Source organism: Lichenostomus cassidix, chromosome Z (genome assembly GCF_008360975.1).
Source record: "Lichenostomus cassidix isolate B80296 chromosome Z, HeHo_3.0, whole genome shotgun sequence".
Taxonomy (NCBI): domain Eukaryota; kingdom Metazoa; phylum Chordata; class Aves; order Passeriformes; family Meliphagidae; genus Lichenostomus; species Lichenostomus cassidix.
The window spans coordinates 37,792,992-37,815,653 of record NC_139511.1 but is presented as its reverse complement, the minus strand read 5'-3'; the positions used below and the strand labels follow the sequence as shown (position 1 = coordinate 37,815,653).

At 39.9% G+C, this 22,662-nt stretch overlaps 1 long non-coding RNA gene across 1 annotated transcript; it reads right to left on the bottom strand.

Moving 5' to 3' along the window:
- Positions 1 to 5,543: 5,543 nt before the first annotated feature.
- On the bottom strand, positions 5,544 to 9,853 carry LOC146424729 (uncharacterized). Its single transcript, XR_014846783.1, has 2 exons — positions 9,533 to 9,853; positions 5,544 to 6,036 (listed from the first exon to the last, which is right to left on the bottom strand). It is a non-coding gene; the product is annotated as an uncharacterized LOC146424729 (long non-coding RNA).
- Positions 9,854 to 22,662: the final 12,809 nt, after the last annotated feature.

Here is a 22,662-nt window from a genome sequence, read left to right as displayed (position 1 = left end):
AGGTTTTCCTGCAAGCTATGCAGATCTGCTCAGAATTTTAATGGTTGTTTACCAACCAAAGCATGCCATTGAAAGAGCAAGATGTTTCCAAGCAAACATGGTGTGAACATCATTTCAGCCTAGAAATAAATATATTCTTTCTTGCAAACATTTTTCTAGGAGAGAAAAGATGGTTTTGTATTTGATTCTTTCACCTTTCAGCTGTTCTTTTTTTAACTCATCCTTTCCCATCTAAGAAGCAAACAGGAGAAGAGGTACCTTGAAATATGCAATGCAATATTACACACACAAAAACCCCTGTTAACCCCAAATGTTCTGTGTGGTCGCTGTGGGTAGCCCCACAAAACAGTGGTCTGCAGTTGGAGTAGTATACACTAGTAAAACTGGTATCTGTCTAAAGACCTAGCAAGCCCTGAAAAAAAAACACTGCATACAAAAGGTTTGGAAAAGGAAAAGGCTTTTTTATATTCAGGTAAATGACAAGCCATATGACAGGCTTTTTACCTTACATTTTCTGCAATGGTCATATCTTCAAGGGGACTGTTATTGCTAAGAAATTAACATGTCTTTAGCCAAACTCTCTAGTGTGTGTTATTTATATCAGAAATTAAGTCTCTGCAGCCATGCTTGTGTTTTATGGCTGTGTATAACTAAAAGTATCACTGCTTCTGTGATACTAATACATGCAGTTTCTCTGTGACATGTATACTGTACATAGCTGAAAGAAGCACTACAGAAATGCCTCACATGGATACAAAAAAAACCCAAAGATTTTTCACTACAATGCATTAGAAATCCAAGCTCTTCTTCTTTATCCCAGTGGACTTTGAACTGCCTGACCTGTGGAAGGTATTTACAGCTGAAATGACAGTCCCTGAACACAGCCTGACATTCCTGGTATCACTGCTGTAATTGGGGGATGGGAAAGAACCACTATCACCCACCATTTAAACCCAAAAAAGTTATTACCATCCTGCATTTAAAAAAGACTATGCCTGAAAAACTGAAAAGACAAGGGAGTTAAGTGACATAGTAAATGGTCACCAGGAAATGACCAGGAAATTAATATAACATTGAGGCAGTGCTAAGGAGAGGGCTGTACAGCCTGCTAGTATTCCATCAGGTCATGCAACTGAAAATATTAGTGAGAAAATTAAACTATTTATCTTTCACTAAGACAGAAGCGAAAAGCAATCTGGACAGTCTGACCTTCTAATCTGAGTTAAGTCAACACATAAACAATAAAAATGGACTAATATTTCAAGGAATTTTGTTTTAATGACTGTAGGGGTTCAAGTTACCATGGGTATTTTCCTGTAATATGATAGAATCCCACTAAATGGTCATTATTTGACTTCTGGTAATGGAGACCCCACAGCTCTCTGTGTGTCTTGTGTTTCTGTTACAGGGGTCCACAGGCTACTGAGATGGGTTTCACCCATATAGACTTGAATTTATTTTCTCTTAATAAATGGTAACCTATGGTTTTGTATAATGGCAGTGCAAAGTGAATTTCTAATTTTTGAGAGCTAATTCTTGGCAACTAGCTTCTAAGGCACTATGTGGAAGTGAACAGCTGTGAACTGATAAATACTAGGAATTATTAAGTACGCTTTTTTACAAATATAACACTTGCCCATTCCTTAAAAATAATTTCTCTTTTCTGAAGCTCAGTCTCCAGAATAGCACAAACAATGACTGAAATAAGTGTTTAAAAAGAAACACAAACAGATGGGAAACCAGGGGAGTGATAAACACAATGAAGTAAATGGCATGACCTAAATTCACCGGAGATATGAATTGAGTAAGCCAAGAGAAGAAATAGCCTCTCACTGCCCCGTGTTTTCCTTAGTAAGTGTGTCGATACCCTCCCATCTTTTATAAATGTTAAACAGGATTTAGCAAATCCAGCCACCCCTGATCTTTTTTATGCATTCTGGCATCCATGGATATGATCTCAACAACGCTAGGCACTTTGATTCAGTATGACACAATATCAAGAAAGTACATTACCTGAAAATAACCTGATTTAATACATCCTTGATTTTACCAATGGATTGTCTGCATGTATGTACAGGTGGACAGATAAATCATAGAATCGTAGAATTGTTTGTGTTGGAATGGACCTCCAGAGATCACCAAGTCCAACCCTTCTACAGTTAGCAGGGACATTTTCAACTAGATCAGGTTTCTCAGACCCCTGACCAACCTGAGCTTGAATGTTTCCAAGGAGGGGGCATCTACTAGCTCTCTGTACAACCTATGCCAGTGTTTTATCACCCTCATAGTAAAAAAATCTTTTATCTAATCTAAATTGACGCTCTTTCAGTTTAAAACTATCACCCCTTGTCCCATCACAACAGATTCTGCTAGAAGTTTTGTCCTCATATTACTTGTAGGCCCCTTTCAGGTACCGACAGGCTGCAACGAGGTCTTCCTGGAGTCATCTCTTCCCCTGGCTGAACAACCCCAACTCTCTTAGTCTGTCTTCATAGGAGAGGTGCTCCAGCCCTCTGATCCTCTTGGTGGCTCTGCTCTGAACCTGCTCTAACAGGTTCATGTCCTTGCTGTGCTGAGGGCCCCAGAGCTGGACAAGCACTCCAGATAGGTCCCATCACAGTGGCTCAGAGAGGCAGAATAACTCAACCTGCTGGCCGCTCCTCTTTTGGTGCAGCCCAGGGTACAATTGGCTTTCTGGGCTGAAAGTGCATTATTGTCAGGTCATGTCCAGCTTTTCACTCACAAGCACACCCATGTCCTTTTGTGCAGAGCTGCTCTCAAAGAGTTCTTCTCCCAGTCTGTATTTATGTCTGAGGTTGCCCCAGTGCAGGTGCAGCACCTTACATGAATCCTTGATGAATCTCAAGAGATTCCCATGGGCTCACTTCTTGAGCTTGTCCAGGTCCCTCTGGATGTCATCCTGTCCCCAGGAGTGTCAACTGCAATAGTTTCCTTGATGTCATCCGCAAACTTGCTGAGAGTGCACTGGATCCCTGTGTCTGTGTCATTGATGAGGACATTAAGCAACACTAATTGCAATACAAAACCCTGAGGAGCCCCACTTATCACTGATCTCCATCCAGGCAGTAGGATATTGTGGAAAACCATGTCAAAGGCCTTACAGATATCCAGATGGATGACATGCATGACTTCTCCCTTGCCAATTGATGTGGTTGCTTGATAATAGGTTTGCTCTAACACAGAAGTCTCCCTTTCAGTTGCCCACAGCCAGTGTTCTGCAGCCCAACACAGCACTCTTAAACTTCTAGTGCTGTGGGAATGGGCAAGTAACAGTGAGCTACTTATCCTTGTCATCCCACTGTGCAAGCTCCTCTCTTTCTTACACAAAACTTGCCCAGAAATTAGGGCTGGATAGTTTTCTAAACAGTGTGAACCACAGGAGCAGTAGAAAGCATCCTTATTTCAAGATGTGACAGCTCATTGTCAGACTGTTGCAATGCCCTGGAAAATACCTTCTCTCACACTGCTTCTGGATCTGTCTTCTCCGCCTCAAAAAGCTAGGCACCCACTGAATTCCTTCACCCTTATAGTATCAAAACCATGCAATCTAATCTGTGCATGCCACCCAAAACACAGCTCATGCACCTTGTCACTGCTGCCACTCGGAACAAAACAATGCATGGTGCTAGTCACAGCTGCAAGGGCTTAGACATGCAACATGGGTCATGACATGGAGAACAAGGGTGTCCCACCAAGAGCTCTGGCAGTTTCACGTGGGGAGCAAAGAAGGTATGACCTGAGGTGTAGGAGACTACAATTCTTTGGGTCTAAAGAGTAATTCTCATGTGCGGTCAAGATATTTTGTGTTCAAGGAGGACTATGGATCTGCATCACTACAAAAAAAAAGGAACAGTCCCTCTACCAAATGATCTATGCCAAAGTATTGTCAAGAGTTGGCAGCAGGCAATTCAGGGGTGGTTTCTGTGAGGAAAGGTCAGAGACTCTCCCATGCCCAATATGGATTGTTCCAGCCAGTGCTAAAATGGTACCCCTTCTGGCCAGAGGTAAATAGTCCATCAGTGCAGCTGCTAGTGCCCCTGGAAAAATATATGTAAGAAAGGGTATAAAAAATATCTCTCACCAGTTTTGAGAGAGGACAGTGAGAAATATGTGACAGCAACAACCCTGTGAACACCAAGGTCAGTGAAGAAGGAGAGGGAGGAGGTGCTCCAGGTGATGGAGCACAGGCTACCCTGGGTGAAGACCACAGAGAAGCACATGTCAACACATCACAGCAAGTATTTACTCCTTGTCTGAACCACTGGGAAAATACTGTTGGTGCTTAGATCCAGGGGTGGTAACACACCTGTTTTCTGTTGTTCGGAGAAGTCCATGGACATCTTCAACTGTCTTTTGGAAATCCCTGGCAAAGGTGGCAGCAATGAAAAATTCTAACTTGCATAAACCTCCAATGTCCTGTACTGGCCTGTAGATGTGTGTTACTATACAGAGAGCCACCTAGAGTAATTTTCTGTGTTTTCCTATGTAGAGTAATTTCTCACCTAGATTAACTTCCTACTTCTTTTGCCACAACAAGAAACCAGGACCATATTCCATTGAAAGCGTGTGGATTTTATGTTATACAGTGATGAAAGTCAAATGCTTCTGTATTTCTAATGCTCATATGAATAACATTAAAACAGACCACTTAAGGTAAGACTAGTCAGCATACATTTGATTTTATGGAAAATAATCCTTTCTACAAAAAACACTAGAAAGTGTCCTATTGGAAGCAGTTTATGTCCGATTTTTCTTAAAGAAAACTGCACTGAATTTACCACAGCAATTATTTCAGCAAGAGTACAGCACTATCTAATCAGCATCAGGCAGTGTGACACAATTAATTCAGACAGTACTCCTCTGTTTCCAATGTATTCTGCAAGCCCATGCCAATGTACAGGTTGCTGTAGAAATGCAGAAGTCCTGCTAATGCCAGAAATACTTACCTCATCCTGTTCTTATTTGGACACTTACTCACACACTCCTGCAAATGCTCATGGGGGTAGACCTGTTGTATCATTGACCGCATGACTTGTGGCTTATTAGATTTTTCCAAAGGTCCTTATGGGCCAGATTACATCTCCCATGAAGTCTGCAGTCAGACAGCAGTGGGCTGTTAGCAGGGGAAGGATGACACTGCATCATGAGCTCTGAACACAGCAATATTCCCTAGCAGCAGATTGCCACAGTAGGGAAATCCATCCTAATTTACTTAATAGAACAGAAATATTTGGATTTGTTTAAACAAAACAAAATATTTCAAAGCCACTGGGGCTGACTTTATGTGAAACATCAACATGTCATATCGCAGACAAATGGAAAACTTCCTGATGCAATGTTATTTTTTAGAAACTGCACTTCATATTGTAAAACCATTTAAAAAATCCTGACTAGCTTCAGTGGCCAAAAAGAGTCTGTCCTTTTCTTACTCACAACTATATTTCGAATGCTATAAACGTCAGCTTTGACTTGGAAGATAACATCACGTTGAAATTCTAATTAAAGCAAACAAGAGCTGAGAGTGCTTAGCATAGGCCTTTTTATTCTAGATTAGCCAAGTCATCAATTTAAAACAGGAACAGGCCAAATAAATATGACAAAGTAGAAATGAAAAATTGTATTTTAGATATACTCTGCCATTTATTCAAAACAGACCAAGCAGAACACCTGGCTCCTTAATACAAAACAGTAGTTGGGTCAGCTCCATTAAGGGAAATTGATTTGAGCAGAGATGATGTTGGAAAAAAAGTAATTTCCAAAAAAAGTCATATGGAATCACTTGTCATTCCCTCTTCTTCCTTTTCACATCTGCTTCAGGGAAAAATTTTCAGGAGCATTCAAACATAGTTTTAAACATAGCTTCCTTGTGTCTGCTTCCAACAGAGTTCTTCATGCTCTACTTCTGATTAAAGGACCTTTTCCCATCAGGTCTATACAAAGACCATGTTTCATGGTTTCCAGATTTCAGTTCTAATTCCTTCAGCTACTGTCGGTCTCCTTGTTGTTTTTAACCTCCTGTAAAAGAAATTACTATTTCACATTTATTACTTTTTTAAGGTCCAAATTCAGTTTAAAAAATTGCACTAGAAGGAATGAAAAATTAATATCTCAGAGTAATTTGAAACACAATTATAAGTAGGGGCTAAAGCTCCAATGGCCCCCTTTATACACTGCTACTTTTTTCTGTGAAAAGGTGTTACAGGTGGGGGTTTTAATCATTAAGTCTGATTCTGTAAAGAGACAGTTAAGTGCCTTTCATTAACTGTTTCATTAACATTCACACCACTGCTGATTTCAGTGGCTGGTAAAGAGTTCATCATCTTAGAAGGTCAAATATTTTCCTGGTCACATACGCAGAGGCGAAATTGGGTAGGAAACAAAAACTCCAAGTTGGATGGTAAAATTTCTGCTTTGACAGAAAATCTCCAGCTCAGGAAAACAGAATCAAACTGATTGCTGTAATGACATTTCAAGAGATCCAAATTCACATCTTAGAATTGCATGGATGTTGTGTAGCCACCTTAAGTCAATCATTACCTTTCTCTGTAAACACAAGAGAAATTAATCACTTCCTTCATCTTTTTACTGCTTTGCCTTCTTGTCTGTCTTGTTTCTGTGTATCATATGCTTCTTAGGAAGGACAAATCTAATTTCTTTTCTCAGAAAGTTTCACAGAATCACCGAATGGTTAAGGTTGGAAGTAACCTCTGCAGGTCCAACCTCCCTACTCAAACAGGGATATTTACAGCAAGTTTCCAGGTCCATATCCAGAGCGCTTCCACCACCTTACTGGGAAACCTGTCCCATGAACTGTCAGAGTATATACCAATTTTGTAAATGCTTTTTAAGCTTCTTATGTAAACTTATAGAAAATATATAACTAAATATATAAGATTGCCTAGCACAAAGAGCCCTCTCTTTGTCTGGTGGACCAATGATGGCTACCTAAAATATAAAAACAAGAAGAGCACAAGGGTTTGCAATCACGGCAGTGTTTGGGATCCAGAATCAAGTAAATTCAGGACAAGATTATGCATGTAATCATATTGTCACACATGAGGATTTATAGTGTTTATCTATTTAATGGTATTTGAAGCATTTCAGTTGCTCCTCAACAGCTGGTCAGCAGTAGGATGGCAAGTTCAGTGCCTGCCTGGTCATCTTGTCCGACCTCCCTTCTCAAGACATGGCACAGAACTGTGTCCAGACAATTCATGAATTTCTGCAGTGAATGAGATTCCCCAACCTCTCAACAATCTGTTCCAGTGCTCCATCACTCACACAGTAAAATTGTTCCTCATAATTCAGATGGTACTTCCTATGCATCAGTTTGTGCCCATGGCCTCTTGTCCTATTGCTCAGCACCACCAAGCAGAGCCTGGATCCATCCTCTGGCACCCTCCCTTCACCACTCCCAGACATTGATGAGGTCCCCCTCAGTCATCTCTTCTAAAGGCTGAACAGGCCCAGCTCCCTCAGCTTTTCCTTGTAAGAGAGATGTTACCTCCCCTTAATCATCTTTGTTCGCTGAACCCACTTGAGGAGCTCCATGTCTCTCTTGTACTGAGGAGCCCAGAAGTGGACATGGAACTCCAGATGTGCTTCACCAGGGCTGAGTAAAGGAGCAGGATCACCTCCCCTGACCTGCTGGCAATGCTTTTCCTAATGCACCCCAGGACACCATTGGCCTTCTTGGACACCAGGACACACTGCTGGCTCATGGACAGCTTGTTGTCCACCAGGACCCCCAGTTCCTTCTCAACAGAGCTGCTTCCCAGCAGATCAGCCCCAGCCTGTGCTGGTGCCTGGGGTTATTCCTCCTCAGTGCAGAATCCTGCTTTTGCCCTTGTTGAATTTCAGACTATTCCTCTCTGCCCATCTCTCCACCCTGTTGAGGCCTTTCTGAAGGCCTGCACAGCCCTCTGGGGTATTGGCCACTGCTCCCAGCTTTGTGCCATCAGTGAGCTGCTGAGAAGGCATCTGTCCCTTTGTCCAAGTCACTGCTGAGCAAGGTAAACAACACTGGGCCCAGTACTGACCTTTGAGGGACATGACTAGAGGCAGGCCTCCAACCAGACTCTGTGCCATTGATTACAACCCTCTGGGATCTGCTGTTCAGCTGATTCTCAATCCATCTCATTGTCCACTCATTTAACTCACACTTCATGAGTTTGCCTATGAAGATATTGTGAGAGACAGTGTCTAAGGCATTGCTGAAGTCAAGGTAAACAACATCTGCTGCTCTCTCTTCAGTCATACTGGTTGTTGTTTCATTATACAAGACAATCAAGTTGTTCAAGAGTAATTTATCTTGGTAAATCCACGCTGACCACTTCTGATCACCTTCTTGTCTTCCACGTTTTGCCTCAACAAAAACTATCAGCAGACAAATAAACATTATTCAATATCTGGTTTTGTGTAGTGGGAAGAAAAACCAATATAAACTTAAAGATTGCATTAATTTAGCTAGTATGGGATTAACTTGCCATAGACGTCCCCTCTCCAACTGTCAAAAATAGCTCAGTACATATCTGTGTCTGTATCCTTTTGTCTTTGTATATAACACTAAGCAACAAAGAACACAAGAGTATCATGTTAAATGCCAATCATTTTATCTGTTTATATGCCCATAATGCCCATAAATAGTATGATTAGCAGCAGCATTATTGCAAACAGTGGGAAACATTTGCTGTGCAGTGGATTTTTGCTAAGGGTAACAGAACTCCTGAAAACAAGTGTTGAAAGCACATTTGTGTGTTGATTTTTGGGGCTTTGGTTTTTGGGGAGTTTTGGGTAGGGTTTTTTTTACACTCTGCTTATCAGCTTGATCTTAATCAGCTGAATATGAAACAAATGCAATACATCACATAAAATTATGCCCCGTAAATACTTGGGAGGTAGGGAATCCACTGGAGATGCACTTCGGCAAAGGTGAAGTTTTCAGTTCCAGAATTTTCCCCATGAAAGGTGCATTCTGACCCAAAATATGGCATTCTGACATCATTGACTAAGAAACCTTCTAATTCTGACCAAACTGTTTCCAAGAAAGCCATTGCGGTACTTACCACACCGTATCAAACAAACATGCCTCAAATAAACATGCAATACTTAAGATATTTTCACTTTTTGTTAAAACAATATAGATCCAAAGAAGAGTTAAATCAGTGAAGCTACTTACTCACTCTTATATCAGATTATCCATATGCTGCCCATCACTACATATATATCCTGTGAGTGGTTTTAACTGTACTGTTACATAGCTAAAAGAAAAATTTCAGAAAATCAACCTTTCTCCTGCCACTATACATTTTATATATATTGCCTTTCAACTAAATTGCCAGTGTACCTATGCTAAAAAATATTAAGCAGACAGAACTCTGATCAGTGAGTATTTTATATCCTTGGAGCTCCATTTTACAGGCATAGAAAAGCTGTAGAAGGAAGAAAATGTTTTAAGAAGGAAACAACTCTAGTTTTACACTTTTACTTCAGAAAAATGTTGGCAACATACCCAGCACAGTTCTCTGGAAATTTTTAACTGTTGCCCATCTTTTTTTCAGCGTAAGCACGAAAAAGAAAGGTACATCTTAATATTTTGTTTTGACTTCTTTGTTCTTTGTTTGGAAAATGCCCTGACACAAGATGGATAATTTTCAAAAGTGCTGATGACAGGTACAAATCCAGATAGATGGGTTCAGATTAAGGAGGATTAATTGGTATTGATGCTGTGCAGGATGAGTGCCATCCTAGGGTGACACTATGAAGCTACTTTATTCCTTAACCGTCTACTTAGTGCCCAGGGCTTCTGCACCTTTAGGATGGACCCGGGGCTCGGGGCTGGAGCTGGTTAAACGGCCAAGCCGACGGTCAGTTCAACCCAACAGCACCGGCAGGGTCAGTTAAACAGCTCGGCCCAACGGCCTGGCTGTGAAAGCGGCTCGGGGCAATGGCCTGGGGAGAGACAGAGAGACTGGGGGGAGAGACTGGCGGGGAGAGAGACTGTGGGGAGAGAGACTGCGGGGAGAGAGAGGCTGGGGAGAGAGAGAGACTGCGGGGAGAGAGACTGGGGAGAGAGGCTGGGGGGAGAGAGACTGTGGGGAGAGAGACTGTGGGGAGAGAGACTGTGGGGAGAGAGACTGGGGAGAAAGAGACTGGGGAGAGAGACTGTGAGGAGAGAGACTGGGGAGAGAGAGGCTGGGGAGAGAGAGACTGAGGGGAAACAGCTCTCTACGGGACTTCGTGAGGCAGTTGGCTCTCCACCGGGTTGCATGAGGGAGTGCACTGGCGACATGGCACTGCTCTCTTCACTGCGCTTCCTGCTAGTTTTGAAAAAGGGTTTGTTTTCTTTCCTTTCCTCCCCCGGGCCTCCGTGCCTCCCTTCCCTTCTCTCCAGCCCGGGGAGCTGCGGGGTGCCCCGGCCGGTCTGAGCTCCCAGGAAGGCCATGCCCGAGAGTGAAGGCCGAAGAGTCACTGGAGTCCAGCAGCTTCGCTGGCTGTGTTGTTGGCTGCTGCGGGTCCTTGTTCCTTTTTTTTTCCTTTGTTTTCCCTAGCTTCATCCTGTGTTAATAAATATTTCAGGTGTTTTTCACTATTTTCACTTGCTGTTGTTAATTTGTTTCATTGGAAAGGGCGAAGCCTTTTTCCCTTAGGAGGAGGTGTTCACCCCAGAGCCTTTCCTCCTGAGCCTTTGTCTCCAAAACCAAGACAAGTGCATAGACAGGGCAAAACCACAAAGGCACATTTTATATAGTTTTCAGGCAATCTGATTGTATTAGTACTAATGTGATAACTTTGTCTCTACTTCCCTAACCAGAGAAGTATTCCCTATTAAATATGTTAAGTCACATAAGAAATCCTTTCTCTCAGGTTTGATTTACTAAGTCCAAATCTACTGTACTGCTCAAAATACACAGCTCTACATATAAATTTAGGGGGTAGGGGGGATGGGGGGTGTCAGCCTTTTAAATTGGTGCTAATGAAGGAGATCATCATTGATTTAACTTATGATAACACCTTCATTTGTGGCATAACAACACTGAATTTTAACCCAAACTGGGGGCTAAATTCTATTTTTAGATACAGGCACTTGTCTCCAAATGAATTCCGGGTGGGTGGTGGGGGCAGTGATGTGTTTGCATCCCAGGGCAGGTTTTGGCTTTTAGGCAATTTTTTGTTTCCATTTTAAATCCAAATCAGAGAAACTGCTTTTCTGTGGTTTGACGGGAGAAAGTATTACATCATCTTTATGCTAAAATGAGACATTTCCTTTGTATATAATGGGTAGAGAGTGAACTCTCTATCATTAAGCAATCAGTAATTAACAAGTAATTGAGTAACCAATTAAAGATTCAAACCTTCTTTCTGTAAATCTACAAACACCTCCTTACCTTTATTCAGGTAATTGTAATATAAGTGACCTTGTACTTACGTTTTGGTAAAGGTCAGGGACAAAGTTAAAATAGCAGCAAGAGGCTTTTTTAAACCATTGGCAGGAGTTTTAATTTCATGTATTTTTAATAAGGAGACTAATCAGCCATCCAGACAGGAACAAAGCGTATGAACTTCGGTTAAAAAGTTGGCAAATCATGATTGAAAACATCGCTATGGTTGGAACTAAACCATACTAAAATGATGGCCTTCAAATGTTCATTTTTGCTAAATCCCAGAAATCTTTCATTGAAACGATCAGTAGTGCTTATTATATTCATTAAGTCCTTGCTTAGAATCAGAAATTCAGACTTTGGCCTCATGTGGCTTTGGTACTACCAGATGTTCACATAAAAACCTCGGGACTCATTTGCTCATTTTTGTTTGTTTAGGGTTCTTCCGCCTTCCTTTCATCTCACATTTCAAAACAGGGTAGCTATACTTTTTTCTCCTCAACCTTTCACAAACAATTCAACCTCAGGCAGAACGCATGCACACAGCTTTGCTTAAGGCTGGTAGAAGAAGGACAAAGCTCGGAGTGAGTCATGCCAGAAACATCTGGATTACTGATTGGAGGGCTCTGAATAGGGTTATAGATCGAGCTTCCCTAGTGCTTTTCCACTGTAGATCTCACAGAAGTTCACAGATGTTGAAAACAATTATTCATGCTGAAGAACTTGACACACATTAAATGTACATGAGATGTCTTTCCCAAGACCTCATAGGAAGCTGCAGCTTTACAAAGAGTTGAAGTCAGGCCATATGATTTCCAGTGCCAGGCATTTTTCTCCAGTATGTCATAGCCCTTCAAAACACTGTTGACTATTGTTTTGGAGCACGATAAATTTTGTGTATCAAGGAGTGTGACATCCAGTTCTCCTGAAGTCAGGCTCTGAAATCCATGTAATGCTATACTTAATAGCAACACTTGTGAATACTCTAGAGCAGACAAGTGTTGCCACGGACATCAGCTGAACAGTCTTCCCACTCTCTCTGACTGGATCTGTTATGTTGCCCCTAAGGATTACACAGCAAAGGTCTGTGACAGCACTCTGCAAAAAGTAGGCTTTGTGTATAACAGGAGAGACACAGTGAGGATGAGATAGTACAGAGCCCTTCACAGGTGTTCTTCATTTTGGCAGCTCCTTCCACACCAGCAGTTTACCAAGGCATTGCATCCTGCAGATTGTCATTTTCATTACCCTGTTCCCCTGGAAAAAGGAAAAAAAAAAAGAAAAAGCATCTTCTCATGTTTTCTTTCTTAGTAAAGGATCCAGGCCCTCCCCTGTGTTAATGGAAAGGTTTTAATAATAAGGTCTTGCAGTGTTTTTAGTCTTCATTAGAAGATACAGAGGGATGTGTCAGCTGTAGGGCAGACATGGAAGATGCAAACACAACATGAGGCCATTTTGTGTTTATATATACTAAGGTTTTCCTGAAGGGCTTGGAAATCCTTCTCATATACAAATAAAGACAATTTATTGGTTAAAAATATTAACATTAAAAAAATATTAGTTTCCTGCGCAGTTTTTCACACTTATCTAAAGCAGATATTGCTTTCCATAGCAACATCTTCTGAAATAAAAGTGAGAAAAACTTACTTCTTCCTGTTTTGAACAATGTTTGTAACACCTTGGCTGCTCTGTAAATATAATTTATTCATTTCAGGAAAAGAAAAAGAGAAAAAGACATCTTTTTGTCAACCATTAAGGTATCAATCTCTAGGATCTGTCCTCCAAAGTGAGAATATCAGATTTGTGTATATATCACTGACAAAAATCAGACTAATATCTAGCCAAATATTTTACCGAAAGGTCTGGACATAGAGATGCAGTTAACACCATTCTACTAGTCCAATAACTTTTTCAAGTGGAAAATCTGAAATGCAAATATACCCATTTCACTCTTACTTGCAGAAGTCAGAGAAGTGCCTCAATATGCTGGAAGTCTCATGTATTTTCATCTTCATGAGACTTGAAAAGCTCTATTTTGCATCTTTCTCAGATGTTTGGATCTAGTATTTTGTGCTCATCCTTGAGGAAAAAGACAAAGAGAAGCAGGTAAGGTAGGTGGTAAGACCTGGATTAATTAGTTCTCCATGTAAAAATATGTCTCAGGAGTAGCAGAAACTTCAGACAGAGGATGAACAGGAGGAAATGGAAGTATTAACTTGGAAATTAGAGATCTAGTGGATCTTCATCCAATACAAAAAAAAAAAAAATACTGTAGCATAAGAGTAACTGTTCTGTGCTGCATAAGTGTTATTTTACCTTCAGAAGTGCTGAGCAGAGGGCTCTTGTTCCCCTTGGTCAGCTGAAGACACTCATGTTATTAAGGAAGAGTGTCAGGAAATGAATATAAGTGTTATTGTGAGAGGAAACCTGCTTCAACTCCCATGATTACAGTTTAGCACAGCTGCACCCCAAGAGAACAATAGCAAGATTTATTTCTTTTATAAGTCTCAATTTTACAAAGAATAAAACAGTCCTGTTAAAGAAAGCTGTGAGCACAAGAACTGTCTGGGAGGATGTAAACACAAAAGAAAGAGAGGAAAAGAGAGCACAAGAGAGTAGGGATGCACATGTACTGACAAAAGGGAAAATAAACATGTTTCTATCTAATGTTTAACTAATTTCTTTTGAGTACTTAAGGATATGAATGATAAAAACTCCAATATTCTAAGTAAAAAAAGTTAGTAAGATTTAATGGTGATTTTACATACTCTTTATAAGCATCTACTAGCTGCATACAAAGATCAAAAACTAGGCACCCAGGAAGACAGCCCACTTGTTTGGGCATTTCACAGTCCCTTTGCAAAACCAGGTCCCCAGGGGTGATTTTCCTGTCTTCCAATGGCGTGCCACTCCTGCCTTACCTCTTATTTTTAATTTGTGTTTTGCTCTTGCCATGGTACAAGCAGCAGAATTTCCACCCTTTCATGTTTGCACTGGCTGCATGCATGTGAGGCAGGTGCACATGCCTTGGCACCTCATCTTACTCCAGAGCACAGGCACATGCTCAGATCTGCAGTCGAGAGTGTGGAAAGGGGGACAAAGGATGCTGGGATGCATTTCGTGTCTTGACAGGCGGTACCTGGGAAAGGAACATCAATTCTCTTTGACTTTTCTGCCTTTTGTGTAAAACTTTCTGTACAAAGGCTTTCCGAATAGATGGACTTCCTGTAACAGCAGATGCCTTCCCAAAATGAGCTTCCTTCCTATTTGTGTCTGCTGGTGCTTCGGGGCCATTTGTGAAGGGCTGGTTTTCCCCACCACTGACCCAGCACTCAGACCCTGGCCACTCATCAGCATTCTTTGCAGCCAGCCCGGAGAGATTCCCATGCCTGGGGAGGAGATCAGCCAACAGGAAATCACATTCAATGCAGTGACCATGACAAGTCTGCAAAAAACATCCTACCCCCAGTTTGCTCTTTTGCCGCTGAGACAAGCAAGTCTGCTTCTCAGCTGAGAAAACAGAGCAGCTATTCTTGCGATTATGAAAAATAAAAATTGAGGAAACAGAAACAATAAAAGAAAAAGCCCAGCCATCAGAAAAAACACTACGCAGACAGCACATCCTACCAAGAGAGATTGTCCCTGCATTTATTTCACCAATGAATAACTAAATATGGTCTACTCATATGTCATATACTGCTCACATTGGTCTGTGAAGTTATTGTTTGCGGGTGGGGCAGGCAGGAGAGAAATCATGTTCTTTTGTGAGAAATACATAAAAAGAACTGCTCAGATGCATTCTCAAATACTGCATCAGAAGTAAAAATTCATTCCAATTACTTTCGTTTGGTAAATCTTTATTTCGAAAGGGCATGGCCTTTACCACCTACCCAAACTACATATTGCAGTGTTCTCTGACCACAATTTTGGCATGTCAGTTCAGAAATATCAGCATTCAAATGTGGAAAAAGTTATACATTTTGGTTATAACAGAATGCTCAGTCAGGATTTTTTTGTTTGTTTTCAGACCTGCTGTAGATAGAAATCTCTCTGAAAAATCCTTCAGTCCTCCTGTGTTTCTGTTTTCCTGTCTGTAAACAGAAAATCGGCTATTTTTTAAATTGCTTTGAGAAGCCAAGATGTACTTTTCTGTGTACAAAACCAAAATACTGGGTTTTGAAATGTAGTCAGCTATCCTCCTCTGTTATTAGAGGCAATATATATTGTCATCTGAAAGACAGAAGTATCTGGACATTATTGTTTGGATTTAAAGGCAGAAATATCATAACCCAGTAACCCAGTGTTATTTTTTATATAAGACATCTGAACAGAAATTCGTATTTCAGAAGGAAGGTAGAGCGTGTGAAAACAGGTGGTAGCCATACTGTACCTCCTAAGACTTCCTCCTATTTCTCCTTCTATTCCTACATGTATATTGAAAATAGAATGAAGAGAAAGAAGCAAAAAGAAAAGGGGGGGTGGGGGGGCATGAAAGAAATTGGTACACAACTAAAATTGTCTACACAACTAAATTGGTACACAGCTAAAAGAAAGCTTCCCACTGATTTCAACATTTTCAGCTTACAACTTTTTAAGTTAAATAATTTTAAGAGAATAATTTTGCTCTACAAGCCAAAAGATAAAATGACAGTAAAACACTTCAGAACCAGTTTCACTTTCTTAAGCAAAGGAGTGCATGATCATGGATTTATTATAAAAACATAATCTTCTTGTTAAAGCAATTTTGTAAACAGAATAATCTGACTTACTCTTTACCTTATTTTCATTGTCAACTTTTCCTTTGAGATAGGCAGGTTGTATTTTGCTTTTTGTCATTATTCGCAGACATCCAGCAATGTGTTGAAGTCCATAATTCCAAATGCAAAAAAAAACATACCTCACCATTTAAACTTTTTATCTCTATTTGTCTGCCACTAATTTTCAGAGAGTGAAAAGAAGAGATGATCACAGTGTTGGCTTTGTTTCTATTAAACATTCATTCTCAAATGCTAAGCCCTCTGATGTTTTAATGTGTGCAGTAACAAGGCTCTTGTCTCAAAAAGCAGGAAATGGTTAAAATATTTGGGAAAATGTTTAGTCTCTGAACTTGCCACTAACAATACTATCCTAAAAAGACTACAGAATAAATTTGTACCTATTATAATTCAAATGAATAGCAATTAAGTTAAATTATGAATGGGTATGGCTCCAGAATTTAGACCTCTCTGGTGCTAAGGGATCCTGCAACAAACACAGTAGAAAATTTTTTTTGTTTGGAACAGATGTTTTCTATTCCTTTGCATGTAGAGGCACCAATAAATATGATGAAATTTTTTAGTCCCTCTCTAATAACACTTACATGAGCTAAGTATGAGTCACTAACCCTTGCAATTAAATGTTCACATCTGTTTTAAGAGGTCATTGCAAGGATCACACACTGACCCAGTGAAAAGGGTGGGCTCTGCTATCTCCATAAGGACAGACTTCCTATTTTCCTGGAACAAGACTGTTCTTCAGATTTTAAACAGAAGAGAGGAGGGAGACAGAGGTTTCCTCCACCATATTCAAGCCACATGTAGCCCAGCAGATTCCTCCATCAGTGCAACTCTCATGAAGCAGTTATCAAGGAGATGCACCATCTGTTTCTCCCAAAGAACATGGCAGAGAGGATGTCACGAAGGATACCTCCTTCAGTCAGAAAGATGGCAGCTCTAGGTAGAAAAATCTGGGGTATTTTTTACAAGGCAATGGCCTCCCTTCTGAGAACACCACTTCTTTAGCTACCAGGCATTCATAGCTTTTACTAAGAGAGAAACCTCCCACAATTTTTCCATGGGATTTGCAAAACCAAAATGAAACTCAGAGTTTAAACAACCAAAAGTCTCAAAATCTTCTTTAAAATAGTAAAGTCAGAGCTGAAAGCCAGAATTTGATACAGAATTCTCTCTAACCAGCAGATGTCAGACCTCTGCAATTTCCAGAGCACCCAGAGAAGCACCTTTGTTCCCTCATATCCTGTCTTTCCAATCTAGATATCTACATCTTTATGGTAGAAATCACCTCCAAAAGATGAAAGAAGGAGCAGAGAAGGAAATTTCTCATGCCATGCTGCAGTCAGAAATCTACTTTCCCTTTCAAGTAGTTCCCAGTTTGCCTCACTCCCCTTAGTTCTTAATGACCACCATAACTTTAAATATTTTTCTGATTTACAAATTTAGAATCTGAAATTGCCCTATCTTCTTCTGTGATTGTTGTTACCAGGTCCAAGGGCAGGATTACTTTGGAGGGATCAATAAACATCAGGTAGGAAGGATTACTTCAGTTCTCTGCAGTCAGAGGGGAAAACAGACCTGCTACCACATGAGCCATCGTCTTCCTACCTGCTGGAGAAAATAATCTGAGAGTTGCCAGCTATAAACTTTTTTCCAACAGATAAGTTGCCTGATATTATAGTATTTTGTGTCCTTTCTATATTAAGCATGCATAATCAGTTTTATTAACTCGTTGTTATAAGGGGAGTAATAGACTCGTTATTATAAGGGGAGTGATAGACTCCCCTTACCTAGAATACAGAGTGTCAAAGAAATTAGGACAAACAGACTCAGTTTGCCATGGTACTATTTGCAAAGTGAAGCATGCAGAGGATAGGTATCCTATTTGCAGAGAGAGGCCAAGTACTGCACTGGGAAAAGCTGTAGTAAGAAAAGGAGCAATAACTGAAAGATGCGTCATGATACAGAGGAAGGAGGGAAGGAGTGGAATCACAATCCTTCCTAAGCAGGAAGTCCCACAGGGCCAAACCAATAGAAATTCTGTAATATTTCCTTGGGAGTAATCTGATCTGTCTGTTCAGATGGCTCACTGTGGGAATCAACATGGTATAAAAACCATGCCCCTAAAATGCAGGTTTTCTACTGATCCCACACAAGGAACACTGTGGTCAGGAAAGACATATTTTGATTTCGTCTAGAGGGAACCTCTTAGGAACTATTTCCAGTCAGCTCAGCTGTGCTGTTCCACACATCACAAGTGACTCAGAGTCATGACAGCTTGAATAAATAAACAAGTGACAGTTGAGAAAAGAAATCAAAGGCACAATTCAGTAATGAAAGTCATGTTTCTAATTGTTTTTCATACAAATCATCAGAAGCTAAATCAATCAGCCTACAAAAAAGGGATGAAACTTCATTCTCCATGTCTTGGATTAACTTTTGTGTGATTTGCTAATTTATCTTCTTTTGGGGTTTTTTTGCCTTTTAAGTAATTTGCTGCTAGCAAAAAGCAAGGAAAACATCTTGATTTTGCAAGATATTTTCGTTTGAAGGCAGATGAGCTAGTGGCACTTTGCAGTAAGTTTTTAAATTATCTTTTTTTAGGATCTTTCTTTATAACTCAGCAGTGATGCACTGCTTTCTTTCACAAGGGTTTTACTTCTCTCTGTGGATGGCTTTGAGATTGCAATGGACCAATAAACCCTTTTTTCAAGAAATCATTTTGACAAGAAACACATTAGTATGTTCTTTCCACATACTAATTTGGAAACTCTCCTTTTGACTTCGGGGTAAAAGAAAACAAGAAAAGGTCAATTAAAAATATATACTTCTCCAAAAGCAGGTCCAGCCTGTTCATCTAGCCTTCTAGAAACATCAAGTCATGGCAAATCAGCAGATTAAAAAGCAAGCACAGCTTCTTTGCATTCCTTCTCCCAACATGAACACAGGGATTTTTACTCCAATACCACTGGCAGGAAAATATAAAAACCAAGCATGTGCTACAGTTACTGTCCTATTTCTCCTATAAAATTAGACACACAACACAGAAAATGAAACAGAAAGTTCTCATGTGTTTAACGCTGTAGAAATATGGCTTGAAGTATTAGTTTGCAAATAACTTTTCCAAAAGGCCTAGAGATGCATGTGTTGCATTAGGGAATTTGGGTCCAATTAGGCCCCCATTAGTCAATACAAACTACAGGATAAATGGATAATGCTTGTAGGATTCACTTTGATGGGCAGTTTTCAGTGAAAAGTGTTTTATTGTCAACATTTCCATTCATGGCCAGTACAACTTAAATAATGATTCTTTTGACAGAAGAAAAATTTGGGAAACAAAAGTAGTTTTATTCAGCACTTTGCAAAAAAAGCAGCCACAGAACCCCCTGAAAAGTCCTCACTCACCTCTAGGTTAATAAGAGGTAGAATAAATGTTGCAGCAATAATTTCACAAGAGATGTATTACAGCTAAGCAGTCCAAGAAGTTTATTGCCTATTTTGTAAAGGGTAGTTCATTGAGTATCCTGTTGCAAACTGCATTAAAGCTTCAATTTCTAAACCAAATAGTTTTGCCCTGCAACAAGATCTTTAAAATGGAATTTTTTTCCGGATGTCTGCTTTAGATTCAAAGCCCAGGTTTTTCCCTTAAGGCATCTGAAATACAACTTCTCTTCCCTACACCTAGCCCATAAACAAGAGGGATCATGCACGGGTTTCTGTGGCAGACACAAGAATCCTGTTCTCCTTCTGCCATGTGAAGATTACATCCACACAGCAGACAGCAGTGGATGATAAACAGGATAAACGAAGTGCTTAAGAACATGCAACTTCCAGCAGAGACTGAGATGAGAACTAATTATGCTGTTTAATTCCCAATCATATTCCTAGGGATTCATTTGTGGTTGTCCTAACTGAGACATGCAGACAGCTGTCTTCTTCTCCAAGTTGCCCAGGAATGAGGACTGCATTAGTGCTGAACCTCCAATCACCACAACAAAGAGAATTAAGTTTATTGGACTACTTTTGTTATAACTAACCTTTGCTTTCAGCTATACATAGCATTCTACAGTTTTTACCTTTTAGTCAGAAATTTTCCAAGACAGCCTTTTGGATTAGTACTACCTACATGGAAAGTTTGTTGGAGGATGTGAATAGAAAAAAAAAAATCCTCCTACATGCTTTAGAACAAAAGGAAACTAGAAAACTATGCATTTGTGTCAATCCTATGCAACAGTCATAGATTCATTTTGCACAACTTCTGAATGAGAAGGTTAAAAAAAACAAAAGAAAACCAAAATAGTTTAAAAATACAAAAGTCAACATTTAGCGGGAAGGAAGTTAAACAAATGGTGCCATGCCTGATTGAAAATTAGTTTAATTTTATGGAAAAATCAAACCCTCAAACTTCCCCTGGAGCACCGTATTTCAGGCATCAGATATTTCTCTGCTTCTCTCATCAAGCTTCATGAAAGCAAGGCATAGCAGCTCCCAACTTTTTCAGCTTCCCACACTGCCCAAGCTGACCCCAGGGGTACTTTGCGTGGCTTTCCTTTAACCTCATCTCCCAGGGGACAGCTGCCACAGCACCTTCCCAGAGGACTCCGGGGCTCTGCTTTCCTTTCCTACAGACAGGCCTGTTCTGGCAGTGCTGCCATGCAGCAAGTACCCCTCCCAGGACAGCCCCATCGGCAGCAGCTCACCAGGAAAGAAAGCAGGGTTGCCTCATACAACAGGTGGGTTCTCCGGCCTGCTTGCACCTCTCCTGGCTGCAGATGCCAGGGTATTGCAGTTTGTCTGGTGGATTTTGTTACTGCAGCCCTTCAAACTGGTCTTTGACTTGAGACCACCAATTTGCTTCCCAGAAAGGGATTACAAAACAAGCCAGTGTCTTGCATAGACTTATTATATATAATTCCTGAAAAGGACCAGCTGTCCAAACAAGTGAACTACATAAAACTACATAAAAAGTTAGTCCATCAGCAAGAACTTGAACTATCCAGACAGCTTCTTTTGGTGTGTCAAAGCTTGTGGAAAGGTGATACATCTCCCACAACAGTGTGACCTTGTTGATTTGTAATGAAGGACATTCTTAATGCTTCCCTGCACAAGTACAGCTCACTTGCATATGAAAAACAGTAGCTGTTTTATGGCATTGGCAAACAAAGCTTTCCTTGGCCTAAAAAGCTATTCAGTATTACACTGGAGAAGACTGAGTGGAAAATCAACATGAATTAACTAGAAATTAAATAAAATAATTAGTAACATAAAAATGGGAAAAATCTTCTCTTCAAACCACACCTGAATCAAAATTCTTCTTTTAGCTGATTACTACTTACATGGCATCCCACAAGCTGCTACTTCTCATGTGCAGACCCAACTGTTCGGAGATTATCAGAAATTTACCAACTCTGTTTCCCCACCCTGAAGTTATTAATTGTTAAAACAACAATATTTTACAGAAATATTCAGTACTGGCAACAGTTCTCATGAAGAAAAGAAAGTGGAAGAATTTCCATTAACATTCTGTTGAACAAGTCAAGAATGGAATAATTTAGTTTTTCATTTTGAAAATAATTTTTATATTAGCCTCACTTTAAAAATTTATTTCCAGACTGTTGACATCTCATTTTGATTACCACAATTTTTTTCATGAGAGTTATTTTTTCTTTTGCTGTTAAACTTGTAAATTTGCTGCCAAATAAAAAGTCTAGTTCCTATACACTGACACCAAGTCCATTTTCTGTTGTTTGAGGAATCTGCCCCATGAAGGAGTGAACTGGATTTAAAACCATGGCTGGAAATACATAAATAGAGTAATACAAATATTCTACATATACTGCATTAATGTGATAACAAGTTTACTTTTATGTTAGATGCAAACACCTGTGATTTTAATTTTTTCTGTTTTATTTATAAAGTTCTGCAAGGATCTTATTTATGGCTGTATGTCATTTAATCAAACTAGTATGTTAGTTTGTGCCTGTGAGCCATCCTGTTGAGTTAAAATGCTGCTTCTGTGAATGTTCTTGAAGAACAGGGTAATAGAAGCCTGCAGAGAAACTTGATGTCCATAAAAATCATGCATTCAAAGAAATGTGCTGCTGAGCATATCTTAAGATACTTCTCAGTAACATTTTAAAACACAGTACTTGCACAGAATGATGTTTCTTATTCATTGATTTAGTAAAACAGACTAAACAATTTCTGAAGAATATGGTGCAGAAAGTCACACAGCTGCAGTTAAAGGGGGGTTAGCTTCTCTTTGCATGACTTCATTTTCTGTCTACTTTCTGTTGTGTATACAGTTGTAAGTCTTAAAACTAGATGTATTTGCTTTTATAAGTAAATACATGCTCCACTACTTCCTTTTATTTATTTAAAATAGACCATGATGAATACATGATATTAACTAAAAAAGAGAGAAAAATAGAGGGACATCTGACAGAAACGAAGGTTATATGACAAGAGCTTGTGGTTTTGTGCTAGTG